This window comes from Equus asinus, chromosome 19, assembly GCF_041296235.1.
Source record: "Equus asinus isolate D_3611 breed Donkey chromosome 19, EquAss-T2T_v2, whole genome shotgun sequence".
Classification (NCBI taxonomy): Eukaryota; Metazoa; Chordata; class Mammalia; order Perissodactyla; family Equidae; genus Equus; species Equus asinus.
In genome coordinates, this window is record NC_091808.1 from 22,301,837 (window position 1) to 22,324,103 (window position 22,267).

General features: G+C 42.1%; 1 long non-coding RNA gene across 4 annotated transcripts in view; it reads left to right on the forward strand.

Annotated features, from left to right (window-relative positions):
• Positions 1-18,349: 18,349 nt before the first annotated feature.
• The window catches only part of LOC123278469 (uncharacterized), a 68,656-nt gene continuing 64,738 nt past the window's right edge, over positions 18,350-22,267 (forward strand). Inside the window, exons 1-2 of one of the 4 annotated variants that reach the window (XR_011495580.1) lie at positions 18,350-18,783; positions 19,040-19,126. This is a non-coding gene — a long non-coding RNA (uncharacterized lncRNA). Of the gene's footprint in view, positions 18,788-19,039; positions 19,127-22,267 lie in introns of all 4 variants that reach the window. The other 3 variants (XR_011495581.1, XR_011495582.1, XR_011495579.1) reach the window with 3 other exon arrangements.

The following is a 22,267-nucleotide window of genomic DNA, read 5'->3' on the forward strand; positions in this document are numbered from 1 at the left end:
TTTTCTCTGAATTTTCCATGAATGCAATTACTGTGTAAGCAATGAACATCGCACTTTGCTCTATTTGGACTTTGACGAAGAAAGGTGCACCATTTCAGATGGCGTTCCCGATGCTTCTGGGATCTGAGGCATCAGTGGTCCCCACAGGGGTTCTGCGGATGGAGGCAGTGTCCGACGACAGCAGAGGTCTTCCAGTGCAGCCAAGCTCTTGCATTTCAAATGATGTGCCCTGTGCTTCTCCTCGATAATTCAGTGTAGGCATTGCAAATTTTGTTGGTAGTTGGGGTATTTTGCCTATGAACTTTGCCTCAAGACAATAAAAGGGACACATTTGTTAAAATGTGAACATTGATTTGGTGGAGTTGAGATTTACGGGGCTAGCATCAATTGAAGGGAGCTGCAACCTCAAAGGGCCTCAAAGCTGCAATGAGAAAGGATATTGAAAGTTCTATTTGGGATCTGTGAAGAAAGCACAGGGGCATTATTTTTGGCTTAATTTAGCAGTAATAAACTAGTTACTTCTGGTGAGAAAGGGCTCATTTCTTTTTCTATAAATGTTGCCTAATTACATCTCTATATTCATAGCATTTCTAGTCTTATAGTGTCAGGTGAATTTACTCTAAGCTATAAATATTCTCAGTCCCAGTTTGAGGACAAGCCAGGCAGTTAGCCTTACGCTGTCTGAGCCCAAGGCATCACATTTACCAGGAAGAGCTACTTCCTGTTAGGCAGCCATCCTTCCAAGAGGACGTCACTGGCAGCCAGCATGGCCTTATAGCTCCAAGCTTGTGACAGCCTATGAGCGTCACAGGCCTCTTACCAAATTGTCCTTCAACCCTTCTCCCTTTCACTTAATCTCATGCTTAGCAAGAAACTGAGAACATCATTTAGTCTGTGTTCAAAGCTATAACCATTACAACACTCGTCATGAGAAGAAGGGAGCCAATTCTAATGGAAAGCTGAGGGGTAGTCAGGGCCTTTATGCTTGGCACTAATGCTAGAAATGAGTGGCTGATAATTCACTGACGTCCATGGTGGAATAATCACTTCTGAGCCGTCCTTGAGGATACGTTCCAACATCAATGTTGCCTGTATTAGTGGTAGTGTGAATTTGTCTGTGGTCTGCTTTTTAAAAAAGATAGATGAAAAGGGGCTGGCCCCGTGGCCGAGCGGTTAAGTTCGCGCACTCCGCTGCAGGCGGCCCAGTGTTTTGTTGGTTCGAATCCTGGGCGCGGACATGGCACTGCTCATCAGACCACACTGAGGCAGCGTCCCACATGCCACAACTAGAAGGACCCACAACGAAGAATATACAACTATGTGCCGGGGGGCTTTGGGGAGGAAAAGGAAAAAATAAAATCTTTAAAAAAAAAAAAAAGATAGATGAAAAGAATAAACAATGAAATTCTAGTCACCACTCATATTCTGATCTATTCTCTTTCCATCCTCTTTTTAGAAGGCATTTTCCAAAATATTTTTAGAGTTCTTGGTATCTTCTTTCTTTTTCTTTCTTTCTTTTGTTTAGCAAAGCCAAAAGCTAAGTATGACAGCCGTAACAAAGCAAGGGTGAATCTGGCAACAGATTCTAACTTTAAAGTAACACAGCGGACACTTTCACTTCCAATAGTTCTCTTATGGTTGTCGGTATGCGTTGAGCAATTTTCAGGTAATAAAATTGTAATGAACTTTCCAAATGAAGCTGCCTTTGCTGACTGCTCCATGATAAATAAATGGAAGTAATTTGGGAGAATTGAGACTGGCTACTTCCCTCTCTCTCCTAAACACTCACTGGCTCCCACTCTCATAGCTGGCCTGCCGATAACCCTTTGTTCCTGAAAACCTCTTATCGTCTTCCAATCCTAGACCTGTGAAATGATGCTTTTGTCATGCTGTGTGTGACCGGCTCCCTGCATTGTGCAAAGACAGATTCTCTTTTATCCTCACCTTACAAAGAAATGAAAGAAGGCTGGATTTCTCCAAGGAAAAGGTGAGAGGTGGAAAAGCTGAATTGCTGAAGAAATGGTCAAGAGAGAGGTGCTAAGTGGATTTTCTCCCGGGACACTCAGAGGAGGATTACAGTAATCGTGCACAATTTCAGATGAGGGACGGTTCCCAGAACTGAGGGTAAAGGGTCCCGCAGAGGCCTGGGTGGAAGCTTCAGGATACGACAATGAATTCTGTGCCTTCTAATCTCCTGAAGGGAACCACTTTAAAGTTGTCCCTTCTGAGAACGACAGCTAGATTCAGCTAAGTATCAGATGTAAAACCAAAGGCCTCTCTCCCCTCTGTCTGAAAGCATAACTTTTGCAGTTTTGGAAGCTGTCATTTCCACATAGCAAAGAATGGCGCTCTAGACCCTGGCTGCGGGAAGGGAGAGATTTTTGCTAAGAAGCTCTGACATGGCACTGTTCTTCTAGAAGGTGACTTTTCTCTGATTAACAATATAACAATCTGGGGCACTGATATCTCAAATTACTCCCCAGACACTTCTGACACGGCTTCCAGAGCTGGCAGAATTTGCGGTGGGTGACCTCCCTCCACACTACTTCCCATTGCCCATGTTGACCTCTCCTTGCTCTGCACTCCCCGGGTCTGTGACACCCATTTAGCACTTAATTGTACCTCTCCTGGAACTGCTGTCTGTGTTAGGCAGAATTCTTTCAAAAATAGAGAAACCCAACTCAACCTACCTTAAAAAAAGGGAATTTATTGACTCACAGAACAGAAAAGTCCACGCATCAGCTGACATCAGGCATGCTCCGATGCATGGACTCAATTGCTGGGTCCAGGCTCCATCTCTGCTAATCTTTCAGCTCTGCTCTCCTCTGGTTTTACTTAATTCAGGCAGGCTCTTGCCATGTGTGAGTAAGAGGGCCCCAGCAGAGAGATTTTCTCTCCAAAGAATTCCCAAAATAGAATTGATTAGCATTTATTGAATTTTTAATATATTCCAGGCACAATTTTGAGCACTTTACACTTATCTTATTTAAGCTGCTGCACAATCCTATGGGTAGAAATTATTTTCTACACAAAGAACCGAAGCCATCAGAAAAGATCTGCCGTGTTCTTATAACCCACACTTGGTAATTGGTGTAGCTGGGTCTGCGCGGCTGACCAGGCAGTCTGCCCCAGAGCTGTTAGCTTAACCACTGCATTATGTTGCAATTGTCTCCTATAGGCTTGATTTGGATCATGTGTCCATTTCTGAATCAGTTGCTATGACCACGGCTAGAATACTCTGATCGGCCAGGCTTGGATCACTGTCTACTCCTGCACTGAGATAGCTCGATTCCACCCAAAACAAATGCACTGAGAGTTGATGAGTGGACTTTCCCAAATGAAAGACAAAAGGGAAAATGGATTCTGGGCAGAACAAAACATCTGATTTCCATTACACTGTCCATTGTTTCACAAGATTTTGTCTCTTACCCCATAACACACAGTCCAATATTGGGCACATATTACATGTTGATTGATTGGTTTATGAATTATACTTTTCCCTAAAAAAAGATGAGTCTTGAGGTTAATTGGCTGTTCTTCAACTTGTGATATGTTATGTTTCTGGACAAGGAACGGGAGGTTAAAAGTGTTAAGCCACATTTGATTTTACAATGGATCAGGTCAGGGATCAAGAGCTTGGTGCCAAATATTTTGTAGGAAGAATACAAACGCCATATGTGTACATATCTAGGTGACTATCCTAGTATGTGCAGCAGAAGTTTCCTAAAACGTATATAAGTAAGCCAATACAGTAAATAATAATATAACTATATTTTATTCGCGATATCCATGGGAAAGGGCTATGGAAGGCGGAGGGAGGAATTGAAGGGCTGTGAGGGGAAAGAGTAAAGGACTGTGGGAAGATCCACCCTGCTAGTGCTGGGAGGTGTGCTGGGTACTACAGGCTGGGACGGATTGAGAGCAAGAGGCAATAGCAGCCTAGAACTGGAGTAGAGTTTCATGTTCTGAAAGCAAATTTGTTATGTGACTTGGCTTGTTCATTGGCTGCTGGAAGAACCATGACTACTAATATGGGTGTAAATACGAAACAGTGGTGGATGGAGAGCTACTGGTATACCACCATGCCCTCCCCTGCCACTCATTTAGTTATTTAGCAAGTGTACTATGCATGCCATATAAAGTTTTTTGAAGAGGTGACATTTAAGTTGAGATGAGTAGGATGCTATTGATTCCAGGGGTTGGAAGGAGAGGCAAGGAAAACGGTTCTTTACTCAAAATAGTTTATTAACTAATTAAAAATATTTATTGAGTATACCACCTGCTAGGCACTGTTCTAGGTGCAGGAGACACAGCGGTGAAGAAAACAGAGAAAGTCCCTGACCTCCTGACACTTATATTCAAGTGGGCGAGATGGTCAATAAACAGATAACACACCTAAGAGTGTCAGCAATAAGTATGAGGTTGAAAAATCAAGCAGACTTAAGTGATGAGGGTAGGGAGTGCTTGGGGAGGATGGTGTCATTTGGTATAAGGTGATTGGAGAAGGGCTCTCAGGAGGTGACGTTTGAGCAGAGATCTGAAGGAGGTGAGAGAGTGAACCGTGAGGCCATTCTGGGGAAGAATGTTCCAGGCAGAGATCAGCCAGTGCAAAGGTCCTGAGGTGGGATCTTATGGGGAGGTGGAGAAACACACTGTGGGAGCAGAGGGAGCAAGAGGGAGAGTGGTAGGAGATACAGAGCGAGACGTGGGGGGGGGCAAAGGATGCGTGGTACTAGAGGTCTTTGGCTTTCCTTTTGATTGAGATGGGAAGCCAATGGAAGATTTCGAGCAGATGGGCTATGGACATGACCTAACATATTAAAATACAGAAGACTGCTTCGCTTGCTGTGTTGAGAGTTTACTGTAGAAGGGCAAGGGATGGAAGCCAGGAGATAATTTGGAGGCTAGAGCAAAAGTACAGGCAAGAGACACAGTATCTTGGATCACAGTGGTGGCGCTGAAGTTGGTGAGAAGTGATTTGATCTTGGATGTATTTTGGTGGCAGAGCCAGCTGGACTTGCTCACATGGGATGTGAGAGAAAAACAGAGAAGTCAAGGATGACTCCAAGTCTTTTGACCTGAAGAAATGGTAGGAAAACCATCGCTATTTCCTGAGGTGGGGAAGGCTGTGGGAAGAATGGATTGAGAGGGAAGATGAGATCTATTTTGAACACGTAATTTTGAGATGCCTGTTAGATATCCACGTGATTGGTCCGCCTGCCCTCTAGCTGTGAATTTTGGGTAGATGGAAGCTGTCAGCGCTTTTTATTGTCTCTGACACCAGCACTTGAGAGAATCTGACATATAGCAAAACTTAGCAACTTTTATCCACCGCTTGAATGAACAGTGAGAGGTAAGAACAGAAAGGAGAGTTGGTACCAGAAGAGGGAGTGTCCTTCTGGGATGGGAGATGAGGAGCCATTGAAGGTTTTCCAGCAGGGAAGTGACACGGCCAATGCTTTGATTTAGGAAGGTCGACCTGGTAGGTGTCCCCTCCTACCTCCAGTACATTCAGGAAGCTGCCACCACCTACCCACCAAAAACCTGCTCCCCCAGGACCTTCCTGACTTTTCTATTGTCCTCATAGACGGGAGTCTGACCACGAACTTTTGGCTCTGTAACCCTCTGGACCTGGTGTTCAGCCTGGGATTTCCCTGAATTTGAATGTTGTCTTCCTCTGTTGGTTAAATATATTCCCGCAGCATGCAAGTTCCAGTGCTGAGGAATTTAACCCTTGGTCCTGGCCGCCTCGCCAGGCCACTGCTTGACCCGAGTGGGGATCCAGAAAGCAGCCTGTATAGATAGATGGGACAGGAAGGAGAAGGGAGGAAGGAGAAGTCACAAGGCCACGGACCACGGAGGGGGCGGGGGGAATGACGAGAACAAAATACAGACTCTTGTACAGAAGGAAGGAAAACAGGTATACCGATGAGCACTTTTCCGTTTATTTTGGGTATTCCCTATGGTTATAAACTTTTATTACCTCATGATACATTTTGCACTGAACATTATTTTGGCTGATTCTTCATGAACTCTAAACCCCTTACAATTTTTCTTCATACCAACTTTTTTTCCCAGTGAGATTCTCACTGATAACTTTCTCACAATCAGCTCTTTCTCATTGGTTCTGTATGATGTTATCCTGAATAATAAACAGCCACCTGGACTCAAGGAAAGTACATTTAGAAGATAATGTTTCATTTTTTTAGTTCTGTAAAAAAAAAAAAAAAATCCAAATCTACCATTTCGTTCAGTATTAAAAGTAATTTAAAGACAGTAATTAAAATGACCTAGTAGGTTGAGGGCTTTCCACTTTTCTCAAACGTCTTCACTCCTTCGCCGTCTATTCCAATTCTGTCTTTGTAGTTATTTTGAACCTCCTCCTTCCCAGGTTCCCCTCAACTCTTGGCAGCTGTAGCAATCAGCAAAAAACCTGGTGAAGGTGGGGACAGTGGGCAGGAGGCCTCAAGAAATCCACACAGGGCTGATGTTGCTTTAGGAAATAGGTTAGATCGGAGTCCCCAGACTCTGCTGAGCATAACGATTCCAGGAGGAGCTTATTAAAGCCACGGACGTGGGGATCCACCCTCAGAGGGTCTGGTTTACACAGTCTGGGGTAGACCTGGGAACGTGTATCTTAACAGCTTCCCCGCTGGAATTATTCTGCATACTTATGTTTGAGAATCACAAAGCTAAACTTTTCTTTTTTAATCAGATTTTGCTTGGAATTCAACTATTTCATTTCTTCTGTCTCCATAGCTGATATTACTGCCCTCATCTGGTCCGTCGCTTTTTCTCAGGGGGCGGGTGAGGAAGTCACTGAGCTAACATCTGTGGCAATCTTCCTCTACTTTGCATGTGGGATGCCACCACAGCGTGGCTTGATGATCAGTGCGTAGGTCTGCGCCCGGGATCTGAACCCACGAAGCCTGGGCTGCCGAAGTGGAGTGTGTGAACCTAACTACTACGCCACAGGGCCAGCCCCTGCCCCGTCACTTTGAACTGTAGGTTTATCTGTGTATCTGTGTGTGTGAGTGTCTAGGACCAATCCTGGCCTACGTGGAAGAGATTTAAGTAGGGGCAATATTAAATATATTGAACAACTGGTAGATGGTGGGAGCCTGGAGCAGAGGCTGTAATTCCAACACATGGCTGTGCAGGGACAGCTCAGGGAAAGGTTGATGGGCAGCCACAATTTGGCGGAAGGGATACAGACAGGTACCAGCGTTTGCCTGCTTGGAGGCCAATGCTACTTATGGAGGCCCCCTGTGGAGTGGGCCGGAGCACTGGAGGAGTGGCTGGCTGGCTATTGGACCAAGGGCTGTCCGGTGGGGTAGGTGTTGTAGATGGTTGGAAAAGGGGAAGGAGGCACTGGCTGGGGGTGGGCTGCAAGAAGTGGCTAATTACCAACCAGAATAGTATTATTTCAACGTATTAATCAGAGTATTGCAGGAGAATCTCAGTCCAGGATTTAAAGAACTTCATCCCAGCTCCCTGGGGTTTAGTAACAAATCCTCCTTGTTACCATTCTGTCCCCATCCTTATGCTCTGATTCCGAAAACTTGGTTTTTGTGCTCCAGTCCTTGCTTGATAATCTGCCCATATTTCGCCTCCCCTGGGATTAAGGCTTGCCTTGTTTTTTTCTAGTTCTAACTGTTGACACTGGAGCCAGCCACCCAGCTCCTGAACTACATGAAGCAGCTGGCACCCGAACTGCTAACAGGTCTCTCTAAGCCTGCCTTCCAGCCAGGCCCCCCAGCCCCTCCCTTGTGTCGGAATCCTGGCAGGCCCTGCCCCCCCAACTCTGGGCTCAGCCCCTGCAGATAATGAGACCTTGCCCAGACATGTCCCAGGCTCCTGAGACTGGAGCAAAAGAGCAAAGGAGGCTTCTCCTTTCCCTTAGAAAAAGGTGAGTTAAATTTTTTCAAAACAGAATGCAGTCTTAAGGCCAATAGTCCAAAGAAAGTGTGTTATTCTGTCTTCAGTCAGCTCATCATGGAAAGAATAAACATAATATTTGGTTTCCTTCTCTTCTTTTCTTCTTATCACCAAACCAAATAATTTTCTATATTGAACCCCCTGGATTCAATATAGAAAACTAACCGAAGGAGGATATAGTTATAGATGATGGTCATAGTTTGTTTGAACACTTTAGAAAAGAAGAAAAATTGTTTCTAAACAATAATCTAAGTGAATCATCCGTGCAGATCACACGCACAACAAGAGCTGGAATGCAGCGCAAGTATTGAGCTGGCTTTAAAAATAAGGGTGCTGGTGTCAAATATTAGGATTTATGTTAAGATGGGACTCTTCCTACTTCAGTACCTGATAACACTGGACAATCTATTTGCCTATTTTTTGTGAAAATGAACAAAAGAAACCTAAACTAAATTGGAGTCGGGAAGGCCTGTAGGGGGAGCTCTTCCACTCTATCACAAGTCATCAACTACGCCAAACAGAAAGAGACAGGCGCTTGCATCTCGGACAGGAAGTAAAACTACTTCACTGCTGAAGGAAGATTTCTCTCCCCACCCAGCAACAACCCAGCCCATGAGAAATGCCACAGCCCAGCCAATGAGAAACGCAATAGCTCAGCCAATGAGAAACACCACAGCTCAGCCAATGAGAAACGCCACAGCTCAGCCAATGAGAAACGCCACAGCCCAGCCAATGAGAAACGCCACAGCCCAGCTAATGAGAAATGCCACAGCCCAGCCAATGAGAAACGCCACAGACCAGCCAATGAGAAACGCCACAGCTCAGCCAATGAGAAACACCACAGCTCAGCCAATGAGAAGCTGCTGCTGCCCTGAACTGTTTCTTTCCTCCAATGGAGATCCTTTTAGAACAGCCCCCCCCCCATCCTGCTTTTTCTCTATAAAGGCAGCTCCCCTTCCTTGTTTGTTGGATTTTCCTATGGTTTGCCATAGCGTGCACGTCCCAAATTGCAATTCTTTTGGCTTGGATAAACTTGTTTTGAGGCTTCCCAAGTTAACATTTTTCTATGTAGCAGTTGGTTTCTCTTACTTATTGATGTGTGGGAGCACCTTTATATGAGGGAGGTTAACCCTTTGTGATATGAGTGGCAGTATTTTTCCTAGTTTTTGTCCCTCTAGTTTTGCCTGTGCTGATTTCTGCCAACACAAGTTTTGATTTTAGTATTGACTCTCTCTCTCTATTTAGCAATATATTTTTTATGGCGTTTGTTTTGCCATACATAAACAATGGCTCCAAAGTTAGTTTTTAAATTCTTCTCTTATTTCTTCAGTACATTTATTGTTTTATGTTTTGCAGTTCCATCTTTGAACCATCCAAAATTTACTTAGGTATAAGGTATGAAGAATAAATCCAAATAAATTTTGGGGGGGAAGATGGAAACTCAGTTTTTCCACCTATTTAATAATCCATCTTTTTTCTTCATGAGATTGAAAAAAATTAACATCACTATATAGCAATTACTGTGTGCAACACTGTTTAGAGTCTTTTATTATGTGTATTAACTTATTTAATGCCCATAAACCCCTTTGGTGCACATATTATCATTATTCCCGTTTTACAGATGAGAAGTCAAGGCAGAGAGAAGATCAGGAATGTGTTCAAGGTCACATTGGTGTGAGTCCAGAATCCATGCTATTAACCAGTACACCATTCAGCTGCCAGTAATATATTGAGTGATCCTCTTGACAGGCCCTGCCATCGTGTTGCTAAAATCTCCAGTTTGTTGTTAGTGCTCTTGAGTAGATTCTGGCTTCTAGGGACCACGTGTCACTATAGCACTCCGCTGTCAGCCTAGCGGAACCCTGCCCAGTCTTTTTGTGCCATCCTCTCACCTTCTGGTGCTATATCAGACAGTGGTCCCATGGGGTTTTTGTGGCCAATTTATTTGGAAGTGGGTGGCCAGATCCTTGTTCTTAGTCTGTCTTAGTCTGGAAACGCCACTGAAACCTGTGCGCCATGGGTGACTTTGCTGATATTTGAAATAACAGTGGCTTAGCTTTCAGCATCACAGCAACACACAGCTGCCACAGTGTGACAACTGGCAGATGGGTGGTGTGGTTCCCTAACCTGGAAACAAACAGGGCCGGAGGGGTGAGAGTGCTGAATCTTAACGACTAGACCACCAAAAGTCCCCAGTAGCCTCTCATTATTTTTAGTATAAAAGATAAATATCTTTATTGTGGTCTACAAGCTTGTCAAGATCTGGCCCCGGCTTATATCTCCAATCTTAATTTGAACCATTTGCCTCTTCACACATTATGTTCCAATCACACAGATTGTCCCTTGGTTCTTTCTTGCCCCAGGGCCTTTGCACATGCTCCTCCTAATCTCAGAATACTTTTCCCTCCACTCTTAGTAGCCTGGCTCCTCAGAGAGAGCATCCTTGACCAATCTGACTAGAGGAGTTTGCTCTCTATTTCATCTTCCTTATCATAATTTATAATTTTGTTTGCTTATTTGTATTTTGTCTAATCTCTCAAAAATTTCTGCTTCATGAGTGCAGAGACCATGTCTTTTTCCTTGTTATATCCCCAACATTAAGCACAGTGGGTGACACATTTTAGATACTCAATAAAAATTTATGGAACAAATGAATGAAAATGGCTGCAAATATCTGTCTTATGTAGAAATGGGGAAATGTAGAAGTCAAAATAAAAAGAAATACGTAATATGATATTAAAGTAAATTATCAGTTTATATCAAATATTTACAGACAACCCACCACAGAACTGGCCCTTACTCCTCTGGGCGTTTTCCTTACATCTCCCTCAGAGAGTCTTTGACACGTTATTGTACTTGGTTGATTTTGTATTTTGTATTTTTGTGTTTACTTAGTTATATTTTGCTTTCATGTTTTTCTGCCTCTATCAAAATGTAAGCTCATGAAGTCAAAGCTGAATTAAGGCGTCTTTGTGCCTCCTTAACCCAGCGTACTGACTGGTATGTAACAATAAAAACATATTTTTGAATGAAAAGATTCTATGAGAGGGAGATCAAAAAAATTGTAACTCACGGTCCCTGAATTAAAGTAGTTTGTTTATAAGCTGGGTGAGGGGATGCGATAAAAAATACGTTAGAAGTAAAATGACATTCGAGATATAAAAAGGAACTCCAGACAATACAGTCATGTTCCTAGGCTGTTTGTGACTAATTAAAAATGGTGAGTTGCTTGGAATTTCCGAAGCATGAAAGATCTTTTCAGACTGGGAAGTCAGGAAGAATTTCCATGGAGAAGCCAGGATTTAAGTTTATTCTTGAGGGACAACAGGATTTGGATAATGTCAATACAATCTACCTTTGACCGTTTGCCCCTAATGAGGTCTGTTTTTGTAATATATTGACTTTTTTTCCAAATGGAAACCACTTAAAAATCCATAGATTTCTAAACTGAGTATGTAACATTTTAATTGGTAGCTTTATCAAATTAAGAAGTAAAATGAATAAAAGGAAACCAATTTAAGAACTGAGTGCTTGAAATAACTTTGTGATTTATTACTCTCTTTATATAAAAGGATTGACCTATGAAATTTTACAAGATAAAAATATATGATTACCATCTTTCACTTTCAAGAGGATAAAGAAAGGAATTTTGATTATTCCACCTCTTCAAACTTATCTCTGAAAAGTTCGATTTTCAAGTCCATTTGGGCTGTGAGAATAGAGTTATCTCAAAGAATGGAATCATCTGGATACACATGGAGCTGGTTCCTTAGGGCGCCAAGGACAAGTGAATGAATATCTGTGCTTATAGGACTGAGCACATGCACACTGCGGAGATCCTGCCTCTGCAAACGGAGAGAATTGAGTGAAGCAATTTCTCTGCCATGTCTCAGCCAGATTTTCAAGAACTAAATTGGGTCACTAGAGTTGTTCAAGTTGAAAAAGAAAAAAGACATTATAATCTCAAATCTTCAGTTTAGAAATTTCTGAAATTAGCTAACTGTCGTCTAAGGAAAAAAATGGATAGGCTCAAGGCAAGTGCCTATTTTTCTAGATTAATATATATTAGCAGGATGTATGCCGAAAGAATGCTCAGGATCAAAATAGTTTCCTGGAGCTGAATTAGGGGAGTGGTGCTATGTTACTATAGGTTCGGGTTGGGGGTACGCAGAACCAAGTTGAGTGGGCCGTGTGGTGGAGGCTAGATGGTTCTACTCTCTAATGCCTTTGTTTCAAAGTTATCGGGGGTTTTTTGTGACTGCTCTGGCCTTCTCTGTGCAGAGCCCGTGCTCTCCCCCTAATACAGTTCCCTAGGCATTATTTAATGGTTAAATGGTGTTCCAGCAAGGGCTCATTTATCAGTTGCTAAGCCACCACAAATTGCAAGGAGAAAAGAAAACACAGCTCAGTAGAAAGAGTTCGGGAACAGGTAAGGGGCTTATTTGCTAAGCCTAGATGAGTCACTTGCTGGATTAAAAACATATATTCGTGAAGAACTAGTCAGAAATGTGCCACGTCAAGACCCCATTTGTTCCAGGCCATGTTTTGATTTAGGAAGCAGCCAATTTCACATGTCCGTGAAAAGGAAGAGTGTTGATTCTTTCACTCATGAAACTACATGAACTTCCAGAGCTCTCCAATCCCCAGGTAAACAAAAGAGTGTCTTGTGTTATTTTCTCAGTTGGAGTCTGTTTAGAATAAAATCGAGCTATTTTCCCGATGGCTAAAAAACAGTCATTGAACATTATTCCAACAAGGAAGAACACGTAGTCTCCTCCACTCAAATCTATTAACACCTCTATTTTCTTACAAAGGTTAGACCTGTTCATCATTTAAACAAAACAAAACAAAACGCGAAAAACAACCTCTTAGGTAAATAAGACCAGTGAAGATTACCTGGTCATTTACAATTTCTTTGTAGTTTTCAGACGATTCATATACATGAGTGAGCTTCATGCATTAGATTTTAACAACATAAATAGATCTGATTTTAAGTAAGCATTTCTTATTGTTCTGGGCATGTATCCTAATTCCTGTTTCCTTTGGTTCTCTAAAGGTTTTTTTTTTTTTTTGGTTGAAAATTTATTTTTAAAAACATGGTGTATTGTTTTGTCTCAGCGTGTATATGCCTGGTTAGATGAGTTCTCATTAAAGGATGTTGGGAGCTGTTGTCTGAAGTGATGTCAAATTAAATTCAGAAGCATCAGCTTAACTGGTTGGTTGGCGTCTCGTAGGCAAAAAAAGCCATAGGGTGTTCTAATTTCTTTCTCTTTAATTTTTTTAGATACTTGTGTAGATAGTCTGATCTAGTCCAGAAAAAGTAAAGTAAAGTAGACAGTCAGGTTGGAAATTGTAGTCTTTTGCTTTGTCTCTGATTTTAAAGGATGTTGAGTCCTCCCAATTAAACATCTTGACCATTGAATTTATACTAAATGTGTGAAAACCAAGGGCTGATACTTACTAATGATGCTAACTTCCATTTATTAAAGTGTCAAATACTTTATATGTTTTTCATTACTCTTCACAAGTGGCTCTATGAAGAAAGATGCCGTCATCTCTATTTTATATATGAGGGCCCTGCGGCTCCCATAGGTTAAGGAACTTTTCCAAGTGGGGTAGCCAGTGGTGGAGCTAGGATTAAAAGCCCGTTCTCCCCACCTCAAAGTCACAGCTCCTGTCATTACTCAATGATTCTTGAACTTTTAGCTTTCATGAACCAGTAAAACTTCAGAAACCAAAACCAAAAAATCCTCAGGACTAAAATAAGGTTGACAATTTTTTATATGTCCGAATAAATAGAAATGAAAAAGAAACAATCATCATCTACTCTTAACCCAATTTTGTAAAAGACAGGATGTTTAATTACTTTTCTTATACCTGAAAATGTTAGCATGCCACATAGTTTCAGGTTACTTTGTGTTTCTGGAAGACCAGAAGTTGTAAACGTGTCTGATTCCTCATCTGGAGGGAAAAGCTACTTTGTGTGTAGGTAATGCATCCCTGGACATTTCAACCGCAAAAAAGCAGGACGGTCACATCTTAGAACAAAGGACCGTTTTTTCTGGGGAAGGAGATTTGGTAACCTTACACCAACATGCTTATATAAACACCAGTAAACCTTATCTTTCTTTTTTTCTCAAAGACTGGTGAAAACTGCCGAGGCCAGTGCAGGTCTGAGGCCAAGCATTGAGGAACCAAGCAGAACAAGACCCTGCTTTCCTCACCCGTGTTTCTGAGATGGGGAGACAAAAGAATCATCAGGGGTAGATTTCCATCTTACTTTCTAGATCTATAACGTAAAACTGGCTCCTCTCATTCCTATTGGGACTGCAGCTGTCCTTAGCATCTTCTCCGAGTTTCCCTGTGTTATCAGAAATCACAGCCTTTTCCCCAGGCCCTGAGGCAGTAGACTGAATTGGGTTTTCCTTTCTGCTTTATTGTTTTCAGATGTTTGCCAGCTCTCAATGGACCATTTTCTTTCACTGATAAATTTCAAGGAAATTACAGTCCCTGCACACAGAGGGCCAGAGAGACCCTCCAGCCTCTAGATAACGAAAAGGGACTGTTTCTTTCAACTCTGGGATCAACTAAACAATTGGAAAAGGGGTTGCTCCGTGAGTAGGAGCTGGAACGCTAAGTCCATTGCTGGGAACAGCCACAGCTGATATAATAAATCAGTTTCCAGAGCTTATATGAACCCGAGGAACGGTTTGCCTCAGTATCATTGTTAATTTAAATTAATTTAATGACAACATTACTTACATATGTGCAGATATGAAACTAAGTATAAGTTCTCGATGCTTATAGCTCTTTTTGTTATAAAACTAAAACAACTTTACAAACTAAGAAGAAAACTCTAAAACCAATAACACTCAAATTAACAACATTACTTTGAAGTGACAGATGAAATTGTGTTGCAATTGAATTGCTACTCACAGGATGAACACGTTCCTGATTGCCATGGTGCGGGCTTTGGGATTCAGCATGACTGTGTTTTAGCACGTAGTGGGGTGGTCCCAATTCTCCCATCACTTTTCCATTTGAACTGTGTGCAGAGAAACTTTGTCCCTTGACCTCATTTGCTTTCATTTGGGATAAATGCATCTTTTATTTCCTGTCTACCTCTGTTCTTTTCTCATTAGTCTACGTCAATTAGGATGCTACCTGACATCAAAGTGATCTTGAACACAAACACAGAGACAACGAAATAAAGTTGCAGTTTCAAAAAACCTCACTATGAAGGCCATTTCCTTTCTTCAGATTTTCCTGCTGCCCGGCTGGGAAGAACTGGAAGAGGCTGTTTCTGCTTCACCATTGTACCTCCACCACTCAAACGGTACTCCAGCACACAGTAGGCCCTCAATATATGCTGAACGAATGAACAAATGATTATCAGCTCTCATAGAAGGAAGTCATGGTCTAATGCCCACTGGTATGGGACAGAACCGGGCATGAATCATGAGTGTACAGGAAGAAAAATAATTTTCCCTCTATGCTTCTGAGTTTGTGGCTGAGATCCCTGTAATAAAAGATAGATTAATAAGAGAAGAACAAACTAAAGTTTATTAACATGTACACCTCATGTGTATACGGGAGATACCCAGGGAAAAGTGAGTAACTCCCTGAGGTGGCTTAGAACTCCAGCTTAAATACCATCTTCAGCCAAAGACAAAAGAAGAAACGTTTTGCAGTGGCCCTACTTTGTGTTTCAACGAATTTCTGTAGCAACGCATTTTTCTATATAATTTTGTCATTGTGTCAAGGCTTGATGGTGGTATAAGACAGTGAATCCCTGAATGTTTAAGCTGCGACATTCGCGTTTGCTTCTCCAGAAGCTTCGTTTCATGGATATCTATCAAGAGAGAATGTGCTCAACAGATTTCTTTTTGTGCACAAAGAAACGTGACTCAGTGGCATACCAATATAAAGAATAAATGCTACTTACAAATAGTAGGAAATCCATATGTTTCAGATGGATATAGAAGAACCTTTCCTTTAAAACCATGGTGATGAATCAAAATAACACAGAGCAGATGATTTTTGAGAAACATTCCAGAGATGTTCGGTCATTTATTTATTTTATATTGTAAAACAATTCAATTAAATTCAGTCAATTCTACTAAAGCCAATTTAAAATTCTCAAGTGTTTTAGCAGATCTGTCAATACCTTTGTCGCTTGGACACATCAGCCCAGGACAAGCAATATCAACGGGGCTATACCACCCTCAAGGGGATGAGAATTGGTTCTTTTAAGGGGGGCCAAAAATATTACATGGATATTAAAATGATCTGTGGCCCTCCAAAACTCAACCATACCTGACAAAATCTTATTCTTTGGTATTAAATTTCTCTCACTAGAGAGAATTTAAATTTAACTTCATTTTTTTCCTCAGGGAAGTGCTAATGAAAAGAGATTGAGAAACATCATCCCGTAGGTAGAGCAGTAAATATAGTAAATGTAATAGATGGAGGTACCAGAGGAGGCGATGGAGCACGTCCTTCTGTGCTGGCTGATTGCTTCTCTACATGTGCCCACGAGGCCACTGTGCTCTCAGCTGCCTCCACCCTGCCTTTCCCTCGGGTATCCTGGTTTGACATATCTTCCAGGTCCTCTCCTTGTCCCCACACAGGAGGAGCAGACTGGGGTTCCAGGCTTTAGCTCTGGTAGGGGCGCCTGCCTCCCTTCTGCTGGAGAGGACCTGTTCACACGGAACGCTTCCGGCTCCAGCTCATGTCAGAGCTGGACCGACACGGGCTTTCCCCTGGCTCCATGCTGGACTGCCATCTCTTGCCCTGGGTGGCTTCTGCTTTCCAGCTAGCTCTCCTGAGACTTCATTCACAGCTAAATATGTCCTCCTATCATTTACTGATCCTACTGGTTCTGCTGTGAATCCTTTTTGAATATTTGAAAAAAAGCAGCTTTGATCACCCATTAATCTTGCTTCTTTATCAATTAATAACTGAAAATTCACCTTCCCTTTGTATCTGTATTTGCCATATTTGTATATACCAGTTTCCTCATCTGCTTCAGTTTGGCTGGGGTGTCTTTGTCTGTAGTTATTATCTGACTCTTTGCTCTCATGTGCAAGGTAAGCTCTGGAATTGTTCATTTATGATTCTGGTCCCTTAGAAAGTACTGGTGAGAAGAAATCCCAAAAATCAGTAAAATATCCAACGAAATATTCAGCCTTACTTCACCTCCCAAAAAAGGGGGTGGGGAGAAGGTTTTGGATGGTGCATTCGGCGACCTCACATGCCCCATAAGCAGGAAAGAATCGCAGCCCGTTGCACACGTGGCCGAGCTGTCCCAGTTGCCATGTGAGCGGCCAGACTATTCAGATGATCAGTGCGGGTGTGGGCCAAGCAGAGGTCTGAAGTTGGGGACGTCACACTGCTGCAGCCCAGCTGGGTCCCTGCTGCTATTAGCCAAGTAGGGGTCTGGGCAGCTGCCTCACTGGGGGAGCCGGTTCCTGAAACGGTGTGAGGCTTCGCTCTGCTTCTAAAGCCAGTTATTTGAAGTGGCTGCGAGCTCCCACTTGTAGACAGGTTGGGTTCCAGCAGTTTATTTCAAAGTCAGCTGTTTGGAACCTGAAAATAATTTTTCTATCAAAAGTAATAAAAGAAAAGGAACATATTTAAACGTAAACCTCGACGAAATAATGTACATTTGCAATGAAAAGCGGTGGAAGAATGAAATGTTGTAGTTTAAAAATGAAGATTGTGTTTGCAGATCCATGAATTATAACAGAAAATAACCAAATTAATAAAAATAGCTTCTTATTTATATGACATGGCTTCAACAATGGCGCTTTTAATTAGATGAGGGTAGGAAGAAGGTTGGAGACTTGTGGAGATGATCGAGGGGAAATTCTCAGGACATTTAGAGGTTTCAGAAGTTAAAGAATAATTTTATTTAAAGCTTTCCTTTGGCACCCAAGCTTCACTAACACAAATCAGCCACCACGAGGTTCGTTTTTAATCACAAAGAGGGAAAGCAGAGAAAAAAAGAGGGAGAGTGTCTCAGATCAGGTTTCCTGGAAGTCAGAGTCTGAGAGAGAGATTGGGGTAGGAGAAGTTAATTGGGGAGCACACTGTGGAGGGACCCCGTGGGGGAGTGAGGCGGCAGGACTGGGGAAGGGGGACATCAGGCTGAGATGCAGCCACCACAAAGGACTCAGCTGATGCCATGGGGAGCCATGGAGCAGGCACAGCCCCTCAGAGTTTTCCCCTCTTGAAGCAAGGGGCCATGATCTATATCTAGTCATTGATCCATCACTGGATATGGGTCACTGCCAAGATCACGATCAAGATACACGTGATCTTGAGCAAGGCGACTCTCCAGCTGAAAGCAATCCCTGGAAAGAAACAGCCTTGAGAACCATGCGCCACTAGCATTCCCAGCCATGCGGGGTTGGTCCTCAGTCCTGGAATCACGGTATCTACCACAGAGCCAGGTTTCTTTTCCTGAGGTAACTTGGCAAGAGTTAAGGAGAGGAGGGAAAGAGTTTAAGTAGATGTGTGTGTAGATAGGGGAGAGAAGGCTGATCTGCAGGGGAACTCATGGCACTGTGAGCTGTGGAAGATGGAGGAAAGCCAGGGAGCAGCTCTTGCAAAACCCTTCTGAGGGGAAAGGAAGGATGTGTGAGGGAAAACACTGCTCAGGCTGCCAGTCGTTCTTGCCAGAACAGCTCAGCTGCTGGTGAGAGTGTGCTGGATTGGGGGTGCCAGCCTGTGCCCCAATGTTGAGTGTAGGGGAACTCAGATGAAGTTATATAACCTGCCCTGGGGGCTCTTGCACAGATAAGCTGGCAGAGGCCGCTGGTGGTTCCTGACAATTTCTGGAATGTAAGTAAGTAATGTTAAGTTTTGTGGGGAAAAGCAGTTTTACCAACCAGTTTTTAAATTTTTGTGACACTTTGTATCTTTCTACAAAATAGTGCTGTATGCCAGGCAATTATTTTTGATACCAATATGGAAATAATTGCATTTATTAATTTTTAATTTAACTGTGTTTTAAGGATTTTGTGATACTCTCTGAGCCAAGTGGACATCCTGGGTATTGTTGCAAAACTGACTGGGAATTTTGGATTCTCTTGAACAGAGCCTTGACCGGAGGAGACACAAAAGAAGTAAAGAGCGACCTTTGCTTTCAAGGAGATTATGATTCAATTTTGAAAGAGAATGCAAAGTAAGCTGCTGTTCCTGATGTCAGGGAATATTTTATTCTTCTAGAAAAACCTCTCAAGTATGGAGAACACTCGGGGGAGACAGAAGAGAGAGGTCAGGCAACAGATACATCTTTGCTGCTCTAGCTAGAAGGATAAATAGCCCGAGTCTTCCAGAGGGAGCTAGCATGCTTTTTTATACAAATCCTGGGAAGTCTCAGATTTTTAAGTATTGCTTTCTTGTTTACTTAGTCTTCGTGGTCCTTTGGAATGTGCGTATCTTAGATATTTGAGAGGCATTCTGGAACCTATATTCCAGGCATCGTCTCACTCATCTTACAGGCTAGTCCATCTGTGATTGACTGGTGTGCTTTTCTGGAATCCAGGTTTATCCTTGTTTAGGACATAATTGCTTGACATAAGCGACCCTACTTTGTGTTTCTTGGTTCCATTTTGTAAAAATAAGTTGCCACTTGTACAGTTCATTTTCTTTAACTTTGCCTTACTTCGCTCTTATTACCTGACAAATAACACATTTACTCCCTAGGAAGTAACCTCCTCTGCAAATCAGAGTTTGGTCGGACGGTGAAGAAAAATCATGACCGTGGCTGAGAAGGAGTCTGGTTCTCTTTATCTCTTGTTCCCTGCTTCACGGGCTCCAGAGAACCAGGAGAAGACACCCACGCCAGCCACTTTTCAATTCATTGCACTGATTATACTTTAATCAGATGTTTATATTTTCACTCCTGGTGATATGGTCGGGGTGCTCTTGATAAACATAAGATGTGGGAAAAGTTTATCTCTGAGTCCTCCATCCCTCTTGTAGAAACCATTTTCTTCTTCTGGTCTGTCCCTTTGAACTCAGGCTTACTACCTCTTCCTGCCATGACTTTCTCCTTTGTCCTTCCCTCTAGACCACCCATAGGCCTTCTTACCTGGCTTTCCTTCACCTCTGCTGTATAAACTTGCTTTGTTTGGATTTCCTTACCTCAGGGCCTTGTTAGACAACTGGCCAGTTCTTCTCATAAATCAGTTCATGCCAAGCTGTTAATAGTAAAAAAAAAAATCGACCCCACATATGTAACCCCTTGCAAAGAACTCATTTCCATTTTTTCTGGCGAGGGTCTTTAATGCCTCATCTCTTCCAGGCTTCCTAACCTGGCCTGTGCTCAGGGAAAAATTCATAGGATACACACAACACATTTTCCTGGAACTTCGAATCTATTTGAAGGTTTTTTTCCTTGGGGGGAAACACCACATTATTTTCATGTTAAAGCAAATAGAGATATACATTACAGTAGAAATCAGAATTCCCCATAGCTTAAATTAAAGCATGAGAAACAAGACATTTTTACTTTTGGTAAACTACTCTGGGCTAGGTCTCTGGATACTCTGGGATTTATTTTCACTTCTTCTCCCATCAGCGATTCTTGGATGAGAAACTCAGAAGCAGTGGCTTAAGCCAAAGTAGTTTTCAATGGTCAGAATTCTAGACATTTTAGGAGGTTGGAGGGGAAGATTTTTTTTCTTTCTGGCATTTCTCTGATCTCTTGCCCAGATATGGGATATATTTGGTGAGCCAGTCATGTGGGCAGGAATACATTTTTCAGACCCCAACACTTTTTAATCTCTCTACAAAGTTGGGCTTGGTTCTATCCGTGTTTTTGCTCATGTGCCGTTAGGTGAGCTAGAGATGCAAGTGATGACATTTAGCCAAAAGATGACACAGAGCTGCTTTTTAGTCTGCATTTTGGGGTAAGATAAGATCCGCTAGACACTTCTTTATAAAGGATATTTTAAAACAGTTGAATTGTTCACTTATGGTAGATAAGTCAATGTCAAAGAAGAGAATGAATCTTCAGGGAAATTTCAAGATAGTTTTAAACTTTTAAACAGGCACCTTTGTTTTATTGATAGTAAACTGTGTTCTTTAAAGAGGAGCTGCAGTGAGGAACTACAGAATTAATGAGACTATTTATTTACTTATTTTTTAGTCCGAGGATTTCCTAGAGAGGAACGATTCCAGATTCAGACAATAGTTCAAATTTTTCACACTCTGTTGCTTTAATGTCTGCTGTATCCAGCTGTGATTTCATAGCTCATGTGCTTTCTTTACAAAAGCGATCAAATTAATAGTAAAGCCAAAAAATTATAGTCATTTCCTTTGAAAAAAATTTCCATTTTTATATTGTTTTCAACAAATAACTCACCGTAACTATTGATTGAAATATGTACCATCTTTTGCTAGAGGCGCTGGGGAAGAAAGCATATTTTATCTTCCTGCAAAGCTGGAAAGTAAGCATTTCCTTAGAGATTACAAGGGGATTTTGGGAAAAGCCAAGGTGGTTTTCCTATGTTTGTACTTCTTCATGAAATGCACTAGGAAAGATTTATTCTTCCAATTTAAGCAACATTTTGGGAGGAACAAACCCCTAAAATCATGTATTGATCATTTAAGCCTTAGTGCTAACTTGTTTATTGGCAACTTTGCCATTTTCAGCTGAGATCTATTGTTAAGAATGTCTATTGTCAAGTCAAAGAACATTTTAATCACAACACTAAAGGAAACTTAAAAAACCAAATAACGTAATGGTACCATTCTAACAGAACAAGTTCACCTCTGTTTTCCTTCCTGTTTGTTCATTTTCATGCACGTTTCTAATACTGGTGCAATCCATTTTTGACTCCCTGTGCACCCAGCTGAGGAGGGGTTTGGGGTGGTGCCTGTTTGGTGGGGCGTGTGCATCACAGGGGAGGACAAAGTAACAAAGACGACTGCCCCAATTTTCGGCCAGGGCCACTCTCCATTGTTTCCTCTTGCTCTACTCTCTACTTCCCTTCCTTCATCCTCCTCTCCACCTACCTTCTGTTTTTATTGAAAGCGTTTTTAGGTCAAGTTATTATTATTTTTCACTTTCAAGTTATCACTTTTAAATTTAAGTATGTTTACATTTATTGGAGTTTTCAAATAGGAAGTGCAAATCAAACCACCAAATCTAACTGCTGGCTTTCACATCCTTCCTCTTTCTCCCCCTGACTCCCCCACCAGACCCAACACATGTAAATGAACTACCTACCACTTGCCAAGTTCTGGGGAGGGTGGGGGACTGGGGAATACAGAGATGGGTAACTCTTGGTCTCTGCCTTAAAGTGACAGAGTCACT